Source organism: Brachyistius frenatus, unplaced genomic scaffold (assembly GCF_029030835.1).
Source record: "Brachyistius frenatus isolate BFR_SWC_R1_liver_20210118 unplaced genomic scaffold, ASM2903083v1 Contig_1, whole genome shotgun sequence".
NCBI classification, from domain to species: Eukaryota; Metazoa; Chordata; class Actinopteri; family Embiotocidae; genus Brachyistius; species Brachyistius frenatus.
The window spans coordinates 9,658,900-9,672,683 of NW_027210600.1; the positions used below are offsets into that span (position 1 = coordinate 9,658,900).

At 42.9% G+C, this 13,784-nt stretch overlaps 1 protein-coding gene across 1 annotated transcript in view; it reads left to right on the forward strand.

Annotated features, from left to right (window-relative positions):
• LOC138615550 (rho guanine nucleotide exchange factor 17-like) overlaps positions 1 to 13,784 on the forward strand; it is a 66,719-nt gene that overhangs the window by 6,146 nt on the left and 46,789 nt on the right.

Sequence of the window (13,784 nt, forward strand, 5' to 3'; positions counted from 1 at the left end):
CACAAGAGGATGTTATTAGTTTGATTAAACAAATCTCAGACAAAGGGCATTAAGGTATGGGCCGAGGCCCGCTGCAGTTGTTTCATTCAGTATCGATTGTCTCTGCCAGATTTACAACTCTTAAGATTCATAGAGAGGGGATACAATAAACATTTAACCCAAACACAGGCTCTCTCTCTCTGTGTGTGTGTGTGTGTGTGTGTGTGTGTGTGTGTGTGTGTGTGTGTGTGTGTGTGTGTGTGTGTGTGTGTGTGTGTGTGTGCATATCTTACTAATACAAAGTGATAGGGCTGTGACAATGTACAGAACACTGCACAGACTATAAATAAATCCGAATCAGAAATACTTTATTAATCCCCACAGAAAAATGGTGACGCTACGCTCACTCGCGTCTGCTCCAGGACAGAAAGAACAAAAATATCTTAAGAACAAACAAGATAATAAATGCACTAAATACACATTCACTTAGCGTGTATAACATACACCATAGATTTAAAAAAGACAAATTGTGAATGTGTGCATGCTTTTTTTTTTTTTAGACAACCACTGGGTGAACCAACTTTTATATTAACTTACAGCATATAAGACACCTCACTTAGCATCGCGTCATAGCTGCAGAAGCAGCATCCAGGGCTTCTGCTTCATTATGTCATGGCTGTTGTTTGATTGCAGTGGCTGTTCTGCAGCCCGGCGCTCACTGTGATCTGTACGGAGGCCAAACGGCGCCTGTGGTTGCTGTTGATTTGTCACTGTGTGTGTGTTTCGATAATATGAACCTTGTATTTTTTTTATTCGCCAAAAACAAACAATTAACTTGTTTCGTCTGTCGCTCCATTACTCTGGCATCCTTTTGACAAAGCTGCTTTGCTGCTCACTAATATTGTTTACATCTATCGCTCTGTTCCTCATTAGTTGTTGATTGTTCAACTCTCACGCCCATTGTCCGTCCCTCGTTGCCCTAGTGACAGCAGCAGTAGCTGGCGAGTGAGCTCACTAAGCAGGAAATGGGTTTAGGGAAATGGGAAGTTGTTGTGGTAACTGAAGGGTTTGATGATATCCAGCACTGCCGGCTGGCGTGTGTGTGTACGGGAGCGTCATTGTGTTGAGTGTGTGACTTGCATGTGTGTGTGTGTGTGTGTGTGTGTGTGTGTGTGTGTGTGTATTATAAACTTGCCTCCTCTCTCTTCCTCTTGCTGTGTATGTGTGAGCCTGTGCACATTGTTAGTCTGGAATATATCAATGCCTTGTTCAGACGTTTGGAGCCCAGACTTTTGCCAACAGACTGTGTTTAGAGCAGCGCCCTGCAGCTCGGGGTGCATTGTGACTGCCTGTGGGATTTGGACTGAATGTAAAAGCAACTGTGCCAAACTAAAATGGACCACAGACAAGTTCTGAGAGTAAAGGGGGGAGGGAGGGTGGAGAAGACGGTGTGAGAGACTAGGCGCTTGTTTCCTTTTCTGGAAACATGGAGTACGGCTCATTTCACCCACGGTGCAGTTTTCTGACTTCAAACCCTCCCATTAATTTCACCTTTACTTTGCTTCTCAATTAATTTTCTTCTGTTTTCCTCTGTGCCTTTTTAAAAACATTTTTTTGTTTTTATCTTCTTGAATCCCCCCCGTCGTCTCCCCTCATCCGGATGTTTTAACAGTCAAAGTCTGTTCTTTGCATGTCTTTAATGCTCCATCAGTATGTTTAATTTTTACTTCATACTTTCATCTCTATTTGTGTCTTTTATACTAATTCCCCAACGTTCCTGCTCATGTTGTTATCTCATTCTTCCCTTTGCTGTCTCTCAGTGTGTCTCTGGAACATTGCAGTGAAGTGAGGTCATAACGTTTGTCTTGTTGTAAGCCAGCGAAGCCAAATGTCAGGTAGACCGAGAGAAAGAAAAGACAGAGACTAAAAAAAAAAAAAAAAAAAAGGAGAGTTGAAAGGAAGCTCGCTGGCTAAAAAAACCCAGTTCCGGATCAAAATAGAAGAGAGCTGAAGAATGAAACCGTGTCGGAGAGAGAGGGGTAGTGAGGGAAGGAGAGGTAGAAAAAGGCTGATCCATAGTAGAACAAGAGGAAGGTCAAATGTACAACAACATTATCGTTTCCTTAGAGTTTATGTAAATGTATGTGTTCCTCAACTTGGGACTGACCTTGAACAAAATGCTTAATGATATTCACTAGGACTCGTGTAAGACATCAATTGTATGAGAAATATATGAGGTACGTATTGAACATATGGCGTTATCACCCCAACTCGAACAAAGCTCCAAGGAAACAAAACGGACGATTGTCTCCGTTCATCTTTTTGTGCACTGATTTGTCAAGTGTGTGTTCAATAGGTAACCACAGTTTGCCCAGTCGGTGTAAAATGAACACTTCTCATGTACAGAACAGCATCTTCGCAGCAGCTGAACAGGCAGTTTCACGCAAATAGTGCTGTACAGTAGCACTGAAACACGTGTCTGTCGTTCTGCTGAAAAGGTCAAATAAGGTACATGCATTGTTTATTCCTCCGTGAGGCATAATGATTCTTCTTGATTTGTGTGTGTGTGTGTGTGTGTGTGTGTGTGTGTGTGTGTGTGTGTGTGTGTGTGTGTGTGTGTGTGTGTGTGTGTGTGTGTGTGTGTGTGTGTGTGTGTGTATTTGCCCTACCGTTTAAGTCGTTTTCCCTTAAGCAGGCAGCAGGAATGTGGCCCATCTTCCCTTCTACTCTTGTTGCATAAGTCTTCAACTTGAGGTCTAAAAGCACAGTGTTTATAACTCCAGATTTATGACTGACTTTGTTTTATCAGGCCACCCACATGGAATCGAATACTTTCCCTTGGCCCGATCTTTTTGATCTTACTCCCATTGCTGCAGTCCCCGGTCCTCCGCTGATGCAGTCGTATTACAGAGGAGGAGTGAAGGTGAAGATGCACAAATGTCGGAGCAGCAAACTGGTCTGCTGTTGGCTTAAAGATTTCACATCAAGTGATACTAAACCACTAAAACCATCTTTTAGTTTTGACTCTAAAAGCCTTCACACTGAATATCAAAAATGTTCACACTCTGCATACTGGCAGCGATGCAAATTTGCGACAGTTGCAGCACGTAAAAAAAAAGAAGAAAAAAGGCTGGAATAGATTCAAAAGGAACTTTTTTTTTTGTCGTGTAATATTTGCATTCTGTGTGAAAGTACTCGTGACAGAAAACAACAGCTCAAAAAACATACACTGACATGTGAATTCATTGCCTTTTCTGACACTCTTTCGCTCTGTTACGCAGTCAAAAACAGGACTGTGGTTTTAAATGCGGCATCTAACCTTTTATTCTGCGATCAATCGAGAGGAAGCAACTGTCTTTGAAAGCAGACTTAAAAGTAAAGTCAAAGGACACATCACAAACAGACATGGAGGATATTGCGTGGGTTCAAGGGGTTGTTTTTTAACATGCAAAGGTCAGCAGAGGTTAAGTGAGGTGTTAAAAGTGAGGGCTGCTGAGAGGATAAAAAACAGTAACGCAGGGATGAAAGCATGAGGGTACGGTTTGTTCTGGTGGAGTGACCTAAAGACTCAGCAGATGAGAGGGATGACTCAGAAATTCAAAAGGCTGCACTGCGGATGTCTGTGGCATCAACGACACGTAGGGTGTCCCTGGTGATAGACATTTTGACTTTTGACCTTTTGAGGGCAGAGGCTGAAAACTGTCTGTAAAAGCTTATGAAGGATCATCTGTGTCGATCTTCGCTGTTGAGTCGTTTGAATGTAACAATAATTTCACATTAAAAAAAGGCAAAAATAACTTCTGGTCTTAGCTGGTTCCCCAACGTTTGCTTTGGTGTTTGTTCTTATGGAGTTAAAGTCCTAGGAGTGCGGATAATCACGGAGAGAAAACACCCCATGAGTGAAAGATATGGCTGATATCACTAAAATGGAAATGTATTCCTGTGGATGTAGCCTTGGTTACTTTTGCAACACAGCCGGGGTAGTTGTTTACTTCAGTTTCCAGTTTTTGTGCCAAGTTAAGCTGCCTGTTGACTGTAGCTTCATACTTGACAGCAAGAAAGAAATGACGTGTATTTTCAAGCTATTCCTTTAATGCTGAGCATCGCTTCTTATTTTAAGTGGGATTAAACGCGTCCAATCTCGACTTTCATTTTAAGAATTTAAATGTTGTCCATTCTTAGCTTCCAATGGAAACACTCAAAGAGGTTAAAATCCTCGGATTAGCAAGTGTGTGAATAACCAAGATGCTCGTGAGTAATAAAAACACAAACTCGGCTGACATGTAGTGTCACTCCAATCAAATCCCAACATGAGGCTCCATCTGGTTTCTCACAGTGGGGAAAACAAAACATCTGTGGGAAAACAGATCTGGATGTCCTTGCTCTCGGTTTGTGACAGTTACGATACGCTTTGAAAATCTTTTAGGATTAGGATTTTTAACATATTCACTGCATTGTAAAGTCCTGACAGTTCAAACAGGAACATGTGGCTCTTTGTTTTTTGTTTTTTTTCTGTCTTCTTTTCCTCTTTGTTCCCACTCGCTCTCCTCCTGACTGTCTCTTTCTAGCTCTCTCCTCTCTCAGTTTCTGCGGATCCACCCAGTGTAATTACAGAGCAGTTTGCTTATGTAAGGAAAGCCTCCTCTGAAACAGCACTTTCTAACAGAGTTGCTCTTTCAGCTTTATTTTGTGTGCACATGCAGATTTCTACGTGCTACAGTGTGTATTAGTGTGTATGTGGCGTTAATAACAGGTACCAGTTTCACCTGGTTGTTACACCACTTTGATGGTTTAACAACTGTCTGTTAAAGGTTGTTTGTGTGTTTGCTCTATATATATATGTATTTTGGCATTTCTTTGGCTGGGTATGAATCATGCCATGTAAGGCTTCCCTGTAGTTTTCTGCCTGAGTCATACATCTGCAGTCCATGTGGCCACTAAGATGTCCAACATGAGGATAACGGTCTTCAGTTTGCTGATGATTTACCTAATGCGGGGCGGTACTGCTGGCTGCCATGTGCTCAAGTGGAATCACCTAAGGTCAATGTTACAGCTGGCGGTAATGGATTTCTCCAAAAAATGAAATAATATTATTAAAAAAGCAACTGTGAAAATATCAAAATAAATTCCTGACATGCTGCAAAAATCCATTCTAGATACACAGAAATCAACTCGCTGGTCCTTCTGGTACAGCAGAACGCACAGATTACATCCATTAGTTTTGCCTTTTAGGATTTAATTTCAACAGTCTGGTGGGACTACTACAAGAACGGCAAAGAGAGTTCTTAAAAATATGGAAACTCCATTTTCACCAGCGAGCTACACAAACTTAAAGTGTTTGTGTTGCTGGTTTTCTTCTGTCTACTTTTCAGTCACTGCTGCACAACACATCTCTCTCTGATGGTGCAAAATTATAATAAGTGTGTCAGAAATCCTCGGTTTTGCTGATGATTATAGACTAAACCACGAGAACTGCACTGTGCGTTGTGAAAGTGGGAATTAAGTGTGCCTTAAACTGCAATACCACCGAGAGCCACTGGTCAGTAAATCTTTTCCTTGAGTCATTATGGTCTCATTTGCTAAAGTGACTCCTTCTTATGAGTTTTCTGGTGGTCTATTTGAAAGTAATCCTGTCATTAATGAGATATTACACCTCAAAAAGCTTTATGTTCAGGGGGGGTCTCTATGATTGACAGGCCCGTGGTGCAAACAGTCAGGTTTCTGCTATTGGTGGGCAAGGTATTGGTGGGCGGGGCTTTGCTCCTCCCCAGCTCGTCCGAATATGGCTCACTTCTGGATACAAAATAACAAGATGGTGACAGCCAAAATGCCAAACTCTAAGCTTCAGAACGGCAGTTCACCAGCCGATGGGGGACGTCATGGTTAAGTGGCGCTTGGTGTGAACGAGGGAGTGATTTTGGACACAGAAGTAAAGAAGAGAAGCCACTCAGTCTAGCTTTTGACCTTCATTGCCCAACGACAATTCATTATCAAAGCTCACTTTGACTCCTCGTTAGCTGGTTACCGTGACACACACTGCTCTGCATATAGTTGATCAGTCTGGGAATTCACTGAGATGTGCTTACAGCATTTTTATCTTGGGGGGGGGAATACACTATTAGACAAAGCAGTTTTTGATACCCGTAAAAGATTAACACTGGCCAAATGCCATGGAGACATACAAGAGTGTGTGGATGGCTTACAGTTAAATATGTATGCATGTATGTATTAGTATGGCTTTGTCAGTGCGCATATGTTTCCATGAACTTGACTGATTCTTGCGTCTTCCTCAGTCACTCACACAATAGTACAACTGTGTCCTTCGTGCAACGTGTAGCATAGTTTACAGCGTGGTCGGACACAGGCACACACACACACACACACACACACACACACACACACACACACACACACACACACACACACACACACACACACACACACACACACACACACACACACACACACACACACACACACACACACACACACACACACTTGTACACAGGGTCCAGGCCTCGGTCTAACTGTGGGCTGACTCGGCCGTCCAGTCCTATTCTCTCACTTGTCTTTTGTCACCCAGTGAAACATGACAATAGAAACAGTAAAAACAGTCTTCGTCCCTTCTCTGTTTCTGTCCTTATCTTCCTCTCACCCTGTCTTTCGTCTGCCTTATGGCATCAGTCCGCCGGTTTGGATCATGCTCTAGCTGCCAGTTGAGAAACACTCGTGAAAATGGGAACGGGAGACGCTGGAAGTGTAGGAGTGCTGTTCCAGAGTGGCTGCTGGGATCCCGGATTAAGGCGCAGGGAGAGGAGGAAGATGATTGGAAAAGAAAGACGGGAGCGGCGGCGAAGGCCAACGATGCCTCACAGGTGGTGTTGGTCGTCTGTGTGTTTTGTGTTTGTGTGGGATTCAGTTTGACCCTTGTTGAACCCAAAGTCTTCAGCCAAGCTTTTCTTTATGTTTTTCCTGAAGCACCGCTGGATTTAGTCGAGTCGTGGTATTCTCTGTAAACAGTGAATTACGTCAAACACTCGGTTATTATTTTTGAAGTACGTAAGTTTAATGTTATGTACATAGTATGTGTCTGTGTGTTTGGGTGTGTGCATATGTGTGCACTTTGTAGGCTGCTGAAAGAGGTTATACGTGTCTTGTAAGTTTAGCTCTACGCTGCTGTCATGGTATTAGCTCATCAGTGACATCGCCCCTATCGTAGGTATTTCATCCTCGTGCACCCTAATGGTGTTATGACATCATCCACAGCATGTGTTCATAGGACCAGCAGATGACTGGTACAATAACTTTGGTGAAAGTACAATATTCATATCTAACTTTGATATCTTTCTTGATTTGACCCCTGAACTGTTTGATTTCAAATTGGACGAGTAAAAACAAGTTCAGTGATAGTGATGATATACCAATCTCATGAAAGATTTTACCAGTTGTCGTAAACTTGTTGTGTCTGGCAGGTTGTTGTTGAATTTCTCCACAGAAAGTGGTTCCACTTTAGGAGAAAAAGTTAAGCAGTAAATATAGTAACTTTGGTATAAATTGCTTTGTCAGTATTAGTGGTAACAGCTGCCATGCTTGAACAAAATAAGATAAGAGCAACACTTTCCAAGCAGCAGCGCATTGCCAGGAAAATCCAAATCGGTGAGTTCATGCAGGCAAAATAGGTGTTTTGTGATCAAAGTAATGTGACACACCGGCTTTGATCACTTCATTTGAACCGACTGGTCTGAGCCTGTGCACGGCCTCGGTCACTGCCCTGCAGTACACCTTCACTTGGAGCCTATTGGCCTGTAATAGCACACGGTCACTCATCTTGATTTGCTGCGTGTTTCTGCCTTGTGTCTTTGTTAACATCGTATTCTGTGGGTATTCTTTTCATCCTGGGATCATTTCCAACACTTTGAGGTTAGACTTAGAGAGCTTGTAAAGTCTTTTTTTCATTGCTGCACAAGCTGAGAGTTTTAATGCTCCGACTGCATCCTTTTTTATCCTCAAGAGTCAACCTCGCAGTCTGCTAAATCCAGTCGGGATGTTGGGGTGGAGGTTTAAGCAGCTGAACACAGCATTTTTTTTTTTTCTTGGTGCTGGAGTTCAACAACTTTTCCAATTTTAGAAAATGTATTGAACATAAATGGAACTCATGGAAGTCACTATTTTAAGTTGACTCCAGCAGTATATGTATTTGTGACTCACATAATAACTGTCCATTTTTGTTGTTGTTGTTTAGGTTATATAATACAAATCCCTGATGAACACTATTTTTCTTTCTAGTCTTAATTGATCTGTGTTTTCAGTCCAGAAAGTCCCAAAGAGTGAACTGCCCCTCTTCTCTGCTCCCTCATAGGTAAGCGGTGAGAGGCTTGATTTTTCTGGTCGCTGCCAACCTTTGTACTTAAGTAAAACATTTTGTCCCAAGATGAGTTTTCACAAAGCTGTGAGTCAGCTTGAAAATATGTTGACCTTACCTCAGCCGAGAAAACGTGGTCGTGCGTGTGCTGGAGTGTGAATGGGAGAGAGACAGAAAGAAACAGAAGCATGGGGGTAGTGTGTGAGTGTGCGAGAGTCCGTGCGTGCGTGTTTCAACAGCTTTAATGCCAAATAATATTTTAGAAAGATGAAGGAGGCTGGTCGCTGCCCCTCTCTTCCCTTCGGTCTCTTGTCTTTTTTTTTTTTTTTTTTTTTTCCTGAGTCTCTCGTCCTCTCGTCTCACAGTTTGTCTCTTCCCTTCACTTCTTGCTTCTTTGTAATGTCTTGCTATTTGATAAAGATCTAGATGTCTGGGCTACTGCCAAGTCTTTATTACAGCAAGCTCATACAAACACAGAAGTATCAGCAACCACTTCAGACTTTTGCCTGCCTTGTGACCTTCAAGGGAAGCAATGTCTGCTTATAACACCCGGTCATAGTGAATTCAACCAATGACAGATTTATTTCATTTAAATTATTAATCATTACTTATTGTTACAGGGCAGATGAGATTAAAGCAGAAAAATCCCCCAAAAAAGTAAGAAAAACACATGTACTTCTGGGTTTGTGACCCCCCTGGGTGGTCCTGAACCGCAGGTTGGGAACCACTGGTCTAAGTAATCCACACCTCTTATGTAATTGAACGGGAGGCAGAGAAAAAAAGGAGGGATTAATCAGTGTGTGAGAGAGAAGAAGAGTAAATGAACTAAATCAGTGAGTGAGCCAATTTGTTTCAAGCGATAAGTAACCATTCGATTTCACAGTCAGTCACAGCGCCATATATATATCGGTTCCCCACATTTATCTGCTGTTGCTCTGTATTGTTTGCATGTGGTGAAGAGAAAACCACTGTGACGATGGACAAAGTCTTGATGGATTCTTAATATCTATGTATCTAATATCTATGTGTCTCTTGTGATTAACACGGCGTGTTGAAGAGAGCTTGTGATCTCTAATCGACATCCTACAAGACAATGGTTCCCATTCTGGTAGCTGTGAGATAAGGAATAATCTTAGATTTTGGGAATGATGATTATTGGCTTCTTTGTTGGGAGTTTACTGTGAAGATCAACGCGACTCTTATCTCTGTCTGTTGAATATGAAGTTCAGCTTTAGCTTCCAGTTGCTCAGCTCACCATAAAGACTTGAAACAGCGAACCAGGCTGTGTTCAGAGGTAACAAAACCTGCCTCCCAGGCTGCCTCCCAGCCTCTTTACAGGAACAGTGCAGGAATTTCCAAGAGTTTTGTTGTCACTGTGAAGTTGCCAGGCAACCAGAAAAGACTTCAGGAAGTCACTGCACCTGGTAAAGAAATAGCGCAGCACATAACAACCAGTACGGTCCCGTGTTTTGAGTGCTCTCAGCCTGTGAGGAGGGGGGTCATGGGTAGACGTGGTGTCAGGGAACTGCTGCTATAGGAGGTGCTCTCCTCGGCTGATTACTAGTGTACTTCATTACATTTTGAAATCAATAATCCTGCAAGTTTATTTATCAGAGTCACCACTAACAGTGAGGGAGAAGAATCATCTCTGTTATGATTTGGGACTTCATTCTGGCATGAATACTGTTGTTGAATTAAAATACTTGAACCAGAACCAACAGTATCAAAACGTTTCCAGTGATACCAGGCACAGTCACTGCTTTTGTAACTGATCTAGTTGGAGCGTCATGTCCAAACTGAAACGGGCAAACTTTTTCCAAGAATTTGTGTTCCCAAACCTTGCCAGCAAACCCACTGAATTATTAGGTTGTAGTGTGTGTGTGTGTGTGTGTGTGTGTGTGTGTGTGTGTGTGTGTGTGTGTGTGTGTGTGTGTGTGTGTGTGTGTGTGTGTGTGTGTCTAACATTCATCTTGCTGTGTGTAGATTTTGCCAAATATAACAGCAGTAATCGCCATGATAATGGTTAATGATGATGACTGCCATTTATCTGCAGATTGGAGGAATGTGTGTGTGTGTGTGTGTGTGCGTGCGTGTGCGCGCGCTCTTCAAGGTATGTTTGAAGGGTTCACACAAAGCCCCCCATCACCCAGTGACAGCCAGGGGGTTGTGGGTAATCGGGTCCGTTTTTCCTGAAACAATGTCGTCCTTCTTCACCCCTCAATGGGCTTCTTATTTTTAGCGAGGCCTCGACATTTTTCCTCGCTTCAAACATTTTATTCACCAGTTGGCATTTCAGCTGTGTGGTTCTGAAATGTTATTGTGAAGGGAGGACAGACATTATGGAAGGTTCACACAATGTTCGACACAAATGCCATTCACATTAAACATCACTGGAAAGCCTGGTTTCCTGAAAAATGTCAGGCCACGACTAAACCTTGGTGACTAATCTCCGGTGTAATAAACACAGCAGGTTTTTGGCCATGTAGGGATGTAAATAACAAACATGCCTGTAGTACAATTTGGTGTCCAGACCCATTTGACCCATTTTCTGAAACGAGAGCAAAGTCCAGTGCAGCTATTACGCGCTCATTACAGCAGTCTTTGTGATTTTGTTGCACTTTTTTTTCTGCCCGTCGTGCCGTTGTTATCTAACTCTCACTGAAGAGTTACAAGGTTGTGAATGAAGGTTGAGCAGACAAAATGTCCACAGTAAGAAAACACCAAGATCCTAAAAATAGTTAATAACCTGACCGTGAATAACAAAAACATTTCTCCAGAAAAGTGTGGCGGGAAATTAGACTCAAAATTGGGCAAACATACAGTATGTATGACGTAATCTACAATTGAAAAAATAAGATTTACATTATTCAGTGTGACAAGCTGGGATGATGCTCGTGTAAAAGCAGATGTTAATGTCTATGCAGATTTACCCAGAGAGGGGTGTTATTGGCAACCGTAGGTCACAGTGGCTTGTGGAGGAGCTGGCTGGCCGGCCCATTCGACTGCTTCAAACACCATACCAACACGTTGTAAAGAATCTCCAGCTGCGTGCGACCTGAAACTTCAGGCTTCAGTTAACATCTAATTGAGAGAGATTGTTGTTTTAGCCGAATCTATTTAGTAGCAAGTACTGTATGTGTCCTGCGGGCGTCGTTTGATGTTAACACAGAAGCTACCGTAAAGGTTGCAGGAGCAGATAGTCATGCAGGACAAAACATATGCCAAGATTGACTTCCAGCAGCCTGAATAGCTGCGTTGTTCTCATCCAAGCCTTCTTCGTGGCCATTTTTCTGACCTATTCCTAGAAACGTAGCTCATATTTGTACGTTTTATTGCATCCGAGGTGTCTAATAATGTAAATTACCACCATTCAGGTTAATGTGAAAGAAAAGACGTAATTGCCTCTCAGTTGAAGACTGTTATTATCCTTTTAAGTTCAGCCTGTGATCTCTGTGGCAGCTCGTCACAGTCCACTTTCTAATAAAGCCAAACTGTCATGAAGATTATAATCAGCTCTGCCCGCCTTCATTCAAACCTATGAAAAAACATATTCTTTATATTTGAATAACATGTGGTATTGGCTTTTAATTTGGAAAATGTGCGCAGAGGTGAAAACAACATGGATCCTGCCTTTTAAGGAGCTATTTCTTCTGTGTTATCCTTCTTGCAGGAACCATAATTGTCTTCATTGAGAGGGCAGGGCAGGAAGTGGGTTTGGGGGAGGCATTTTTTGACCATCGTACACACACACACACACACACACACACACACACACACACACACACACACACACACACACACACACACACACACACACACACACACACACACACCCTGCAGTTTTGTTGTGTTTTTCAGAGGAAAAAGACAGCAGGGGAACTTTTTTGAGCAGCTAACACTGTTTTGAGGACAGGCAGTCATGGAGCTGTGGACTTATTATTTTGGCTTGAGAAAGATGATGGTTGGCCCCTATGTGTACGCTTCGTCGCCCGTGGCAACCATGTGTGTGTGGGGCTAGTGTGTGTGTGTGTGTGTGTGTGTGTATGTTGCCGTAGGAATGTGGTGACATCAGAGGGGCTTGTGTTTCGGTTTGCGGGAATAGCAGAAGACGGAGAAAGGGAGAGGAAGAAGTTTGGGAACAATAAGACAAAGTCTCCTGCAGCTTTCTGTTCACCCCATCAGTCTGTCTCGTCACTATACATTTGTCTCCCACCTTTAGCCACTGAAGTCATCGTGTCTGCCTGTGTCTCGTGCTTTCTTTCTGACTCTGTCGTTTTCTTTCTGCCTCTCGCTCACCTCTCTCGCTCTATTTTTATCTCCTCTCCCACTGAGCTCACATCTGGATCTTATTGACAGCCTGAACAGCCCTTCAGCCATAAAAGAGTCTCCGGACTCTGTGTGTGTGTGTGTGTGTGTGTGTGTGTGTGTGTGTGTGTGTGTGTGTGTGTGTGTGTGTGTGTGTGTGTGTGTGTGTGTGTGTGTGTGTGTGTGTGTGTGTGTGTGTGTGTGGAGGAGGGGGGGGGCATGTCCTTTGTGCGTTACTTGCAAAGCATGGCAGACCTAAATATAAACACTGCTCGATTTAAAAGAAGATTTCACCAAACCACAGACTGGTTCGCAAATATTTGACCAACATTCATCAGCAGTTCAATTTCTCTCAAACCTCTGAACGATTCTTAAGTTGTGATCATTTCACTGCCTGAAGTGTTATGGTAGCCTTGTCTTTGATGCCTCCAGTACCTCTGCGTAATCTCATAATATTTGTGCTCCAATAAACACAAGGTGAACGCTCTGTCATGCATCTGAGTAAAGTACAAATACTGTACACCTAAAGAAAACCTTTCACCTCTCCTTTGGGATCAAAATACTTACAGAGCGACTGGGACACAATATGAACCGGCTGTACACAAATTCGGCGACGTCATATTAAAAGGATACGCTGTTTGTTATCTTCCTGTCTTTTGAAGTGTGTATTGGTGTGTAAAATTGTGTTGTTATGACTTCAACTTTATTGTATCAGTCTATGAAATCCAGTCTCACTAAAAGGAATTACGGCTGTCGTGTAGAGGCTCACGGTGCATCATAAATCTGTCAACCACCTCAGATGCTGAGCTCTGAAAAAACTCCACTCATTGCCGTCTTGAGTGGAGCAGCCTCCGGGGTCGACACCAGACCTTTTAACCTCATTTCTCACCTCTGTGGCAGCTAAACACTGCGCGTTCTAACCCAACAGAGAGTTAACAGCTAGTTACATGACAGCTCCTTATCATCCTATTGGTAGGCTGCACCCTGGTTTAAAAAAAAAAGAAAAAGAAAGTTTGTTGACTGTGGAGGAAGGGGTCTGGCTGAGGACAAGGTGTCACGCTGTCTCCTTCATTGTGTACTGGTGAGCCGGGAGATTATTTGAGCCGACTGTCGGTGTTAAAGGGTCGATATGGGCGAG